Genomic DNA, 12,012 nt, shown 5'->3' with positions numbered 1-12,012 from the left:
CAGTTCTGCTTGATCTTCTATTGTACTGGAAACAATACAACAGGTTCCTGCCACTATACTGTGTGATGACTCAATTGCCCGTTTTTCACAGATATGTTTGTCATCATTGGAAAAGGAAAGATGCTGCTTCAGTGAATTCATTTTATATACAGTACAACACTCAAAAAGAAGACTCTAAATTATGGACTGTGAAATAAATCAGTTACACACAGTCTATGCTCTATGTATGATATGTTATTTAATTATTCATGTTGGTTATTGTTTCATTCAGCTTTGTTCATGAAAGGATTCAGCACACAACATAAATATGAATATGAATATTGAATAGGTGCAACATGGTGCTTGGAAGACATATTCTTACATTGCAAAACAAGAGTCACACAGTTGAATAATATAACATCACATGGCCCCAAAACATTGACCACAAAGATGGTCCAGAGGTCCTTTCTCAGTACAGCACCACAAACCTCCTGTTTATATCATTATTCTGCTCAAATTTTATGTTGGATTGCAATGCGATATATGTGAATTCTGCGTTTGTTTCCTCCAAATACATCATCCATCATTATTAGATATCATTGGATATGCAGAGGCTTTAAAAAAAAGTCACATAAATGCTGCTCTGTCACTGCGCTCTGAGCAGTGCAGGATGGGATGTATGCCACTGTCTGTGGGATGACTGTACTTCCTGCTCTCTGCTTGCCTCAGCAGTCTAAAAAGACAGGAGTCTTGCCAACAACAGAGAGCTCTACACAAAATTGAAGTACAATAGCAGATGCTCAGGCTAGAAAGATCACTAACGGACGCCTCCAAGGAAGATCAAGCAATCATCTAGAAGTGGTGATAAGAGGATCATAAATGTGCAGCACTGCTCCTTTTCTTTATGTTGAATTCATTTGATTGCCTCACTGCTAATTGCTCATATTTGAGTTTTCTTATTTATTCTACAGTATCTGTGTGAGCTCAGTCTGCTGCCAAGAGTAGTGCACCACTGACACCTGGTGTGTAATGTGTGTAGTTACACTCATTGTCTAGGTTTCATTCAGAGGCATCCTGACAAAAATAAATAGAAACAGAACATAAAGGGAGAAAGTAAATGGGAGATTAAAGAGTTCATCTGCCAGCTGCAACCACAGAGATGAATACTAAAAAACGTTCAAACTTGTGATGCACACCCAAAAAATAAGCCTGCGACTGAACATTTGGTGGATCTCAGTTCTGATATCTAACATGTGTTCTTGGTCAGAGGTCTCTTTTATAAGCCATCAAACCATTTTACTCAATTTTACTTCCTGCTTACTGGTTAAATGGCTACACTTAATACTTTCATTCTCTCAACAAATGACCGACCTGTGTAGATTTTTAGAAATGATTTCCAAATCATACCCGCATTGATCAGTTAGTGAATGTGCTGCCATCATGTGTTCACTGAATGCATCACAGCTTGTGCAGTGACAAGACTTCTTGCCTGCTAAGCTTGTAAAACTGATATCACATACAAATGCACATAATGCAGTGGTGATTAGATCTTAACCATAGACCTGGGAACAGAAACACACAACAAATTCCCACACCATAAATTGCTCTGTCCGCACATTTGTGCACCGCTGACAAGATCAGAATCCGAATTTAAATCAAAATTGCCTTTATTGACATTGTAAGTGCAGACAACAAAATTGGAATTGTGACTCGATGGTCTAATCACAGAAACAGAGGAAACTGTCAAAAGCATAGGATACAAAATATTAACAACTAGATAATGAACAGAATAAGAATAATTATTGCACATAATCAAGTAAAGTGAGGGTAGATAGCAGGATGGGTGGATACCTTGTGTTTTTTCTTGTTTAATTTGTAAATTGGTTAATGGGAAAAGCTGCAGGAATGTTGGCCAACAAGGGGAGATCTTCAGATATGATGACCCCAAAGAGCTTGAAAGACTGCACTCTTTCCACACAAGCCTAGAGGGGGGAGATCTTATACTTCCTCCTGAAGTCCAATGTTAACTGCTTGGTCTTTGTGGTGTTCAGTGTCACGTTGTTAAAGGGATACTATGTAATTTCTTCCCCCATCTAGTGGTGCAATTTTATTTTTCAAATGAATGAATTTGCTCTGTAGTGCCTCGCGTTTTCAAATGTGCGTTGCAACTTCTTGTACTACGGCAGGCGGTATGTGTCAAGATACAAGAAGCTATGGCTTCAGACTCAAGGTCCATACAAACAAAAAGACATCAAGACACACAGTACAAAGGATTACATAACACACATACAATAACATTATAAATACAGATGACAAAGAACATGTCAGATAACATAAGTTGACATAGCCTTTGGTGTGCAAGCAATGCAATTAGTCATATTCCGGGAGTTACCGGAAGTGACATCGACGTAGTGTCAGCGTTAGCAGCAGTGTGTAGTTGCTATCTGGAAAGTGTTCTTTTAAATAAACTCCCGGTAAACTTACAAACTTTCTAATGCCTCGTTTTGTGAGTCAAGAGCCTATGTGTACTACGGCAGAAGTTTGGTAACAATCAATGCATTATTAGTGGGATAATTTACGAGATAAAATCTATTTACCATTAGCGCCAGTATTAAGCCATTCGGCGGACGTGACGTCAAAATGACGTCATTTCCGCTTGCAGGCCTGGTGTTGGGGAAAACGCGATTCGAAGTGCTTTATGTCCCTCTCGGCACTTCGTTGTTTTTCATAGACCGGAAGGACATGGCAGCCTCCATAGAGCTTACCTGCTCTATGTAGATACAGACAAGTTATTCTTCACTCAGGAGGATAATTGAGATTTTTGACAGAGATCATTTTACACCAATGAGGACTAATTTATGAATGAATGTGTTGATTTGAGCTAATAAATGACTTAATTTATTACATAGTGTCCCTTTAAGTTAACACCTGTATGAGAGTCTCTGTCAACTGACTCATCTTGTGACAAACCAGACGACGGTTGTGTTTTCAGCAAATATAAATGGGGTTGGTAAAGAGTGAACTGGTGCACAGTCATGGCTGTAAAGGGAGCAATGGTTGGGACTCAGCACACAGCCTTAGGGTACAATTGTACTAAATGTGATGGAGGAGGAGTGGTGGGGGCAGGTTTTGCCCTGCATTGGGCGGCTTTGAAGCATTGTAGTGAGAGAACACAAACCCTTAATTTATATGAAATTAGCACAGTTAAAATTTTGTTAATTTCAAATAAATAATAGAGGGTCTATCAATGCTTTATCATTACATTAGTTGTGGTGTAGAAGATGGAAGAGCAGTTTCAGAGTTTTCGGAATGTCTTTGAATACATTTTTTAAAAAGTTTCTGAGTGGGTGCATCTAAAAATGTACAATCAATTATAATCAGATGTTCTGAAAAGCCTTAAGGAGATGATTTCGATTAAGTGGTATGTCACTGTTCTGACGCACCAAAGGGCATCTTGGGCAGTAATTGGACAATTCCTCTTTCAGATGAGTCATTTCAAGTCCCAGTACTCATGTTTAAAAGGTGAACTCTTGGTTTCACGTCCTTTGGATGCAGAGTAAATATTTTTAATACTATTTAGTGGTAGCTGTTCTCCACCAGTTCAGTTTGCTTTTAGGTGTATTAGATTGGAGCTCATAAAATACATAGACTGTCACCACTTCTGATTTATTAGAGCACCAACCACAATAAAAACAAGCTGGAAATTCATCCAAATTCTCCCAGACATCCTTTGTTACACTATGGGCAATGCTTTTTGTAATCTTGTGTCATTCCTTTAACAATATCCAAATTTACATGCATTGTTTTTCAGGGATTTAAAAAAGAAAATGTGGTTTTAAGGTTTCATCATTCTTCGGCTGGAAAAGGGTGGAATGCTCTCTCCGGGTCGGGAATGAGATCCTTCCCCAAGTGGAGGAGTTCAAGTATCTCGGGGTCTTGTTCACGAGTGAGGGACGAATGGAGCAGGAGATTGACAGACGGATCGGTGCGGCGTCTGCAGTGATGCGGGCTCTGCACCGGCCCTTCGTGGTGAAGAAGGAGCTGAGCCAGAAGGCGAAGCTCTCGATTTACCGGTCAGTCTATGTTCCTACCCTCACCTATGGTCACGAGCTGTGGGTAGTGACCGAAAGAACGAGATCACAAATACAAGCGGCCGAAATGAGTTTCCTCCGCAGGGTGTCTGGGCTCTCCCTTAGAGATAGGGTGAGAAGCTCGGTCATCCGGGAGGGGCTCGGAGTAGAACCGCTGCTCCTCCGCATCGAGAGGAGTCAGATGAGGTGGCTCGGGCATCTGGTGAGAATGCCTCCTGGACGCCTCCCCGGTGAGGTGTTCCGGGCCCGTCCCACTGGGAGGAGGCCGCGGGGAAGACCCAGGACACGTTGGAGAGACTATGTTTCTTGGCTGGCCTGGGAACGCCTCGGGGTCCCCCAAGAAGAGCTGGAGGAAGTGGCCGGGGACAGGGACGTCTGGGTCTCTTTGCTCAAGCTGCTGCCCCCGCGACCCGATCCCCGGACCAGCGGAAGATAATGGATGGATGGATGGAAGTTATCATTTTTGATTGTCCCTCAGAATATTGTCTGAGTCGCACACAGTCGCTGATCAACATTCCAGCAATTAGGATTTTCTTATCTTTGTGGATACCTTGTAGTGCTGTACGCATTACCTTGATGATCAATGCATACAGCACTGGACGATGTATGCATTGGTAATCATGTCATGATGCTGGGCCGAGATTTAGCCCAAATGCAGAACACACTCAGGAGACCAGGTAGGAAAAATAATAATGTTTATTATGAAATAATGTAAATCGGCAAGAACTGGAGACAGGCTTCTCCGGAAGCCGGTGTCACTGTGGGGAAGAGTCCAGGTTATTTCTATGTGAGTACTGTGTGACAATCTTGGAGTATTGCGGCTTACAGGTTTGTAGATGAACACGGCTTGGAGAGGGTGACAGAGTCCGGAATCTAATGTTCGACTGTTTGCTTCCAGGTGGCGGTGGAGGGTGAGCAGGGTTCGGTGTAGAAGATCCGTTGTGGTTTCTTCGGCAGCGAGGTAAGTATCCTTAGGCAGGAACTGTGACTGAACTTGGAACTCAGAATCTCCTGGAACAAAGCATAGACACATGAACAAAGCATAGACACATGAACAAAGCATAGACACATGAACGAGACAAAGACAAGGAAGATTTCTGTAGCTTGGAACTAAGCATGAACACATGGACAAACTTTGTACTTCTTAGCTTGGTCAGGTAGGTAGCAAACGTACCACACATTCTAACACTCTGGCAGCGAGGCGTTGGCAGCAAGCTTCCTTTAAGTCTCCCTTAACGAGCTCTTGATGCAGAGCACCTGCTGCAGTAACCACCTGGAGGACCCGCGCCACCTACTGGAAGCCACACGGAAGCAGCAGACAAAAAACACAAAGAGCATTCCAGACTCCTGACAAATCAGTCAGACGAGGTTGGCTCCTTGGTATAATTCACAGCTGCGTGCTTTAAAGCAGACAGCAAGAAAGCTGGAGAGACAGTGGCGTTCCTCTAATTTAGAAGAGTCTCAATTAGTCTGGAAAGATGGTTTAATAACGTATAAGAAAGCCCTTCGTAAAGCTAGAACTGCTTATTATTCATCATTGATAGAAGAGAATAAGAACAATCCCAGGTTTCTTTTCAGCACTGTAGCCAGTCTGACTAAGAGTCCGAGCTCTGTTGAGCCAGTTAACTAACTCTCAGCAGTGATGATTTCATGAGCTTCTTTATCAATAAAATTGTTTCTATTAGAGAGAAGATTGATGGAGTCCTTCCCACTATTATCAGTGATGTATCATCAAGTACAGCAGCACTGCTGAAAGTTACCATTGATCTCCTCTTAGCCTCTGATAGCGGACTTGTGTCTGTGCTTGTCCTGTTGGATCTCAGTGCTGCATTTGATACGGTCGATCGCAGTATCTTCTTAAAGAGACTTGAACATGTTATTGGGATTAAAGGAACTGCATTAGGCTGGTTTAAGTCATATTTATCTGATAGATTTCAGTTTGTTCTTGTAAATGAAGAATCTTCCTCACACACCAGAGTAATTCATGGAGTTCCTCAGGGTTCTGTGCTTGGACCGATTCTTTTCACTTTATACATGCTTCCATTAGGTAATATTATTAGACAGCATGGCATAAATTTCCATTGCTATGCTGATGATACCCAGTTGTACTTATCTATAAAACCAGATGAACCCAATAGGTTGGTCGTACTACAAGCATGTCTTAAAGACATAAAGACCTGGATGACTCAGAACTGTCTGCTGCTAAATTCAGACAAACTGAAGTCGTTATCTTTGGACCTGAGCGTTTCAGGGAGAAATTGTCTAGCTATATAGTTACTCTCGATGGTATTTCCTTGGCTTCTAGTTCTACAGTGAGGAATCTTGGAGTTATTTTTGACCAGAACTTATCATTTGACTCGTATATAAAACAGGTTTCTAGGACTGCCTTCTTTCATCTTCGTAATATTGTTAAAATCAGGAACACCTTGTCTCAGAGTTATGCAGAAAAACTAGTCCATGCATTTGTTACTTCAAGATTGGACTACTGTAATTCTTTATTATTGGGCTGTCCCACATATTCTCTGAAAAGCCTTCAGCTGATCCAAAATGCTGCAGCCAGAGTTCTGATGAGAACTAACAGGAGAGATCATATTTCTCCAGTTTTAGCTTCTCTTCATTGGCTCCCTGTTAAATTCAGAATAGAATTTAAGATTCTTCTCCTAACATATAAAGCTCTTAATGACTGAGCTCCATCATATCTTAAAGATCTCATTGTAAGATATGTTCCTAACAGAGCACTTCGTTCCCAAACTGCAGGTTTACTTGAGGTTCCCAGAGTTTCTAAAAATAGAATGGGAGGCAGAGCCTTCAGTTATCAGGCCCCTCTATTGTGGAATAAGCTGCCAGTAAATGTCCGGGAAGCAGACACCCTTTCCACTTTTAAGACCAGGCTTAAAACTTTCCTTTTTTATAAAGCTTATAGTTAGGGATGGCTCAGGTGATCCTGAAACATCCCATAGTTAAGCTGCTATAGGCCCAGACTGCTGGGGGCCTCATCTGTCACACCTTTCCTCACTTCACTCTCTTTATGTATATGTGACATTATTGTGGTCATTAACTCGTGTTTCCCTGTTCCAACAGATATCCTTTGAATGGTGTTACAGTGCCGCTGCCCCCCCTCCCCCTCTTTTCTGTCTTCTCAAACTCCAGCTGGTCGAGGCGGATGGCCACCCTTCCTGAGTCTGGTTCTGCCAGAGGTTTCTTCCTGTTAAAAGGGAGTCGTTTCTCTCCACAGTCGCCTCAGGCACGCTCAGGCTGGCAGATTGGACCGAAAAAGAAAAAGTTTTCAGTGCAATCTGTTGGTTTCCTTAGCTAGAAAATTGTTTTTGAATTGGCTCTATATGAACAAATTGGATTATTTTATGAATAATTATGATTACAATTAATTGAATTCCAATTGGCTTGAATTGGACTTATTATCTAAGTGCCTTGAGATGACATTTGTTGTATTTGGTGCTGTATAAATAAAAATGAATTGAATTGAATTGAATTGTACGGAGCCCCTTGAGTCTTAAGGTGAAATATATTGGGGTGTCGAGAAAGCGTGCACCCGTTTTAAAAAGCGCGCTCTCATTTAACCAAACCGTGCTCTCCTTAAAATATAGCAAGCGCACGTTTACCTAAATCGTGCGCTCGAATTACTAATGTCGTGTACTCGCTGTAATACAGTCGTACTCACGTTATATCCCTCGTGAGCACAATTTACTGAAACGTGTCTTCACTTTGCAAAGTGCGCGCTCATTTAACCAAAACGTGCTCTCGTTGAAATACAACGTGCGCACGTTTACCTAAATCGTGCGCTCGATTTAGTAGTTTCTTGCTCTCGTTGTAGTAACAAAGTTATATACCTCGTGACCACAATTTACTAAAGCGTGGTCATGATTCACAAAACGTGTTAACGTTATTTAAGAAATGTATAGCCTAATTAAAATTGGCACAAGTAAGCAAAGCGTGGCTACGATTCCACACTCTCATAACATCATGAGCCAAATTTACCAGCAGGATATGATTCTTCACCATTTTGAAATGGACTTAATCAGGGTTTACCATGGGCTAGGTATGGAATACAAGAATATTCTTTCAACCTTGGCGTCCAGTCATGGCATCATCATGAGCCTAGTTGACTCAAAGTACTTCACACACCCTCATCTGTTCTCAAGGCTGCCTTGTAAGGCGCCCAAGTCAGGGCTGTAGCCAAATGAAAATCCTAAAATATTTATTTGCATTCGTTAATTTTTTCCCCAGGATGAATTGAACAGCATCCAAGACACATGGAATGCACATCGCATCCGTCCGTCCAGAAACCCAGGTGTTCCGGCTGGAATACCGGATATAATGCACCTGGCTCCGCATCTGTGGGGGGCTGAAGATCATCTCTTTCCTCTCGATGAAGCCAATCTGACCGTCTGCAAGTGGAAATGCACCTTCCTCGACTCCATACCATGCGACATCGATGTATTTGATTTTTGCACAGGCATAATGCAAGAACGAGGGTTACAGTTGACAAACAGTCCAGACCAAGCACTTGAATTATACATTACATTAAGGGACACTGTTCGTCCCATAATACTTGCTTAGGCATACATTCGCCATAGCACAATGCACTTACTGTTCCATTCCAAGCAACTTCCAAATAGATTAAAAAGGTGAGATGCTCACACTGTAATGGTAACAGATTTCGTGGCCACAATTAATACAACGTGCGAACGTTTCAAGCAATTTGGATTTATTGTTGCCATACAGAATGTCGTGGGCACGTCTTACAGATCGTGGGCACACTTTTGTTTATTGTGCTCACAAGGTATATAATGTGGGCACGACTGAGGGGCAGTGAGCGCACGGTTTTAGTAAGACGAGCGCACGGTTTATGTATACACGCGCACGCTTTATTTAGACGAGCGCACGATTTAATAAAGCGAGGGCACACTTTGAAAAGTGAGAGAACGCTTTCTTGAAACCCCCTGAAAAAGATATTGTTTGATCTCCACCGGGCTCCGTAGAATTGCCATCATTGCAGTCAACAAAAGAACATGTGGCATGCTTTGCTTGTATCTCAGTCATTTCAGAGTTTAAAATAGATAGCGAACAATTGTTCCTATTTGTTTGAGGGTGTTACCCAAATACCCAGAAAGCAGGCGTGATGCAGATGTTTTCCATAGTTACACACACACTCAAAAAAAGAAAAAAATTGACCACCAACAAGGCTTATTAGGCAATTCAGTTGTAATGTTTTCCCTGAAGGAATACATCCCTGTGGAGTAAACTTAAAGTTTTGTGCAAAAAATCGTCAGTAACACAGTGAAGGAGAAAAAAAAAACAAGCTTAATGATCTCTTCAAGTTTCACCCTTCCAGGCTTTTAATCAGGGCTGTTCACAACTATCTACAACCTTCTATGTATGAAATGCATATTTCCTTTTGAATACCCTCTACACACTGCTAGAACAATGCTTAACATCTTTGAAAAGTTGGACAATGTACAACTTTAAAAAAACACTGGGTGTCACACTTGAGCTGAAGAATCTTAGTCCAAGTCAGACCAAAACTGCAACCTAAATTTAACCGAAAACGCAAACAAGGCCAACTCCTGTCTTTTCATTTTAACATGTCCTAACATGTATGCGTGGCACCCACAACACAGGAGCTTGGACTATGACGCATACAGATGGAGAGTGTAACCACTCTCTGGTTAAGAAAATGATTACACCATCACATTTTCACAAATGTAATGCTGTTTTAATGATCAAAATTTAACTTGAAGTTACAAGACCTGTTTGGATTGAATGTACTGCACACTTGACCAAAATGAGGATAAACCAAACTCATGAGAATCACTGTTGCCGTTTGTGCATGTGAACCGAACTTGTGTTCAAGCAAGGGGCGTTGGGGCAAACCAGCAACATGGAATTTATTTTTTCTGTTTCTTTCCAAAAATGCCCTCTGACTCCGTTTTTAGATAAGGCCAAAAGAGAAGATTTCTCTGGGGAACAACTCTGAAATGGAAGGAGAGGAGTTTTCTCTTCATATCAGACTCTGGGGAATTCTGTTTGGACCTCAAAGACTCCATTTCAGCAGAACCTCAGGGAAGGGGGTGCTTTTGATGTGCCATCTATTTGAAGCTTTCTTTAGACAGCTTGCAGGGAAACACTTCATTTATTCAGTAAGAAAGGAAAAAAATACCCTGCGGTTATTTGGGACAAACAGTCGATTATGTGGTCAGGGTGCTTATTTATTTCAGTCAGATTCATATCTGTGGTCAGCAGGCCTGTGCAAACAGATTCCATCTGAAGCGCTTTCTTTGTACCATTTTGACAGCAGTTTTGACAGAGCAAATTGTTACTTGACTACAAAATCACACTGATTACACCATTTAATGAGGAACTTATTTCTAATTATTAATTGTGTTTTGCTTTTTTATAATTTCATCCTCTGTAAAACAATGACCTCTGTAAGAGTCACTTCACCCAATGCTTTCCTCTCAACTACTAAATTCCACAGTAGAGGTACAAAGAGAGGTTAGAGAGAGCACCAAAATCTGAGCCAACTTCTCTTAATGAGGCTTAATTGTGGGTTAAACGCCACTACACATATATTACATGACACAGCCCAATCAAGGATTAATATGACCTTTTTAAATTTTGCTAGCTGTACTATTTAAATATTTTACCACCTGTAGGCCGTTGCAGTAAATGAGCCAGTATTCTTGAACATTTTGAAAGGTCACATGTCCTGCAGTGGAGATCCAACATGTGACCTTACAGGGGTGTTATAAACAGTCCAGCCTCTCTTTCATCAGCTGACATTAAGTAACATGACTGCTGACTCCTTCCTCACTCTCTGATCCTTTGGGGTAGCTTCGGAAGTTCAAAATGCTTCAGGGCAATTTAGATGCCCAATCCTACTCTATGATGAAAATAATGTATTATTTTTTTTGCTGGCTTGTGTGTTCGGTCTTGTTCAGCTTCTCGTCTGGTCATTTTTAGTTTATGTGCATATATTTATGATGTCTTGGTGGGGTTGAGGGGTATTGATAATCGAATGAAAATTTGAATGATTTAAGAACATTTTTAAAACAAGCATTCTGAAACAGTTATGCAATGGCTTCAGGACGAGCTTTGTCAAGTCTGAGAAAATGACCTCCAATTATGTCGTGCAGGTTATTTTTGACTTGGCATGGAGCCTGTGTTACAAATTTAGGGGCCAAGGAATTTATAAGATCTGAGTTTGTGTCAGTTTGGTTTTGAAGAAAATGATTATTGATTGCAATCTGGGAATTGTGGTGGTATCTGATGTTTTTTGAGCTTGATTAAAGTAATTAAAGTTTGGTAAACTAACCTTTTAGTATTTGCATTAAATCTACGTCTCAGGGGTAAAGGAAACAATAAGTATCAATTTATTTCTTTTTGTAAAAAATGGTTGGTGGAAGGGCTTACTTTTGTTTCTTCTAAAGTACCCTAAGATTTTGGAACCACTTTCATGTTAATTTACACATATTTGTGTAATAATTTTGCTTTTGAATGAATATAAAAATTACCAAAAATCAACAAGCAAGGTGATGAGCCTGCTGTTGCCAGTGGACTTGGTCTTAGGCAGGGCACGTCGTAGGTAACGTATGTAGAGGTAACGCAGTCTCGCTCAAGAAAGTGTTATAGCTACAGTATGTCGGGCTACAGCACAAAACGTAGCTTCAGTTATTGTTTGTGTGTGATTCAAATGATTGGCAAGAAGAGGAAACCATCGAACATATAAAAAGAAAAAAAAGGTTTGGTAGAGCTACTTCTTATTCACCTCATATTAAACTCATTGGATGTTTAATTGCCTTAAGCTCCTGCCCGGTGCCTCAGGTCAGCTGATCAGCTGCTTCTGGAGGTACCAAGGGCTAAACGGAAGCTCAGAGGAGATAGAGCCTTTTCCGCTGCTGCTCCTAAACAACAATATTGCACA

Source organism: Odontesthes bonariensis, chromosome 1 (assembly GCF_027942865.1).
Source record: "Odontesthes bonariensis isolate fOdoBon6 chromosome 1, fOdoBon6.hap1, whole genome shotgun sequence".
Classification (NCBI taxonomy): domain Eukaryota; kingdom Metazoa; phylum Chordata; class Actinopteri; order Atheriniformes; family Atherinopsidae; genus Odontesthes; species Odontesthes bonariensis.
This window is presented reverse-complemented; position numbering follows the sequence as displayed.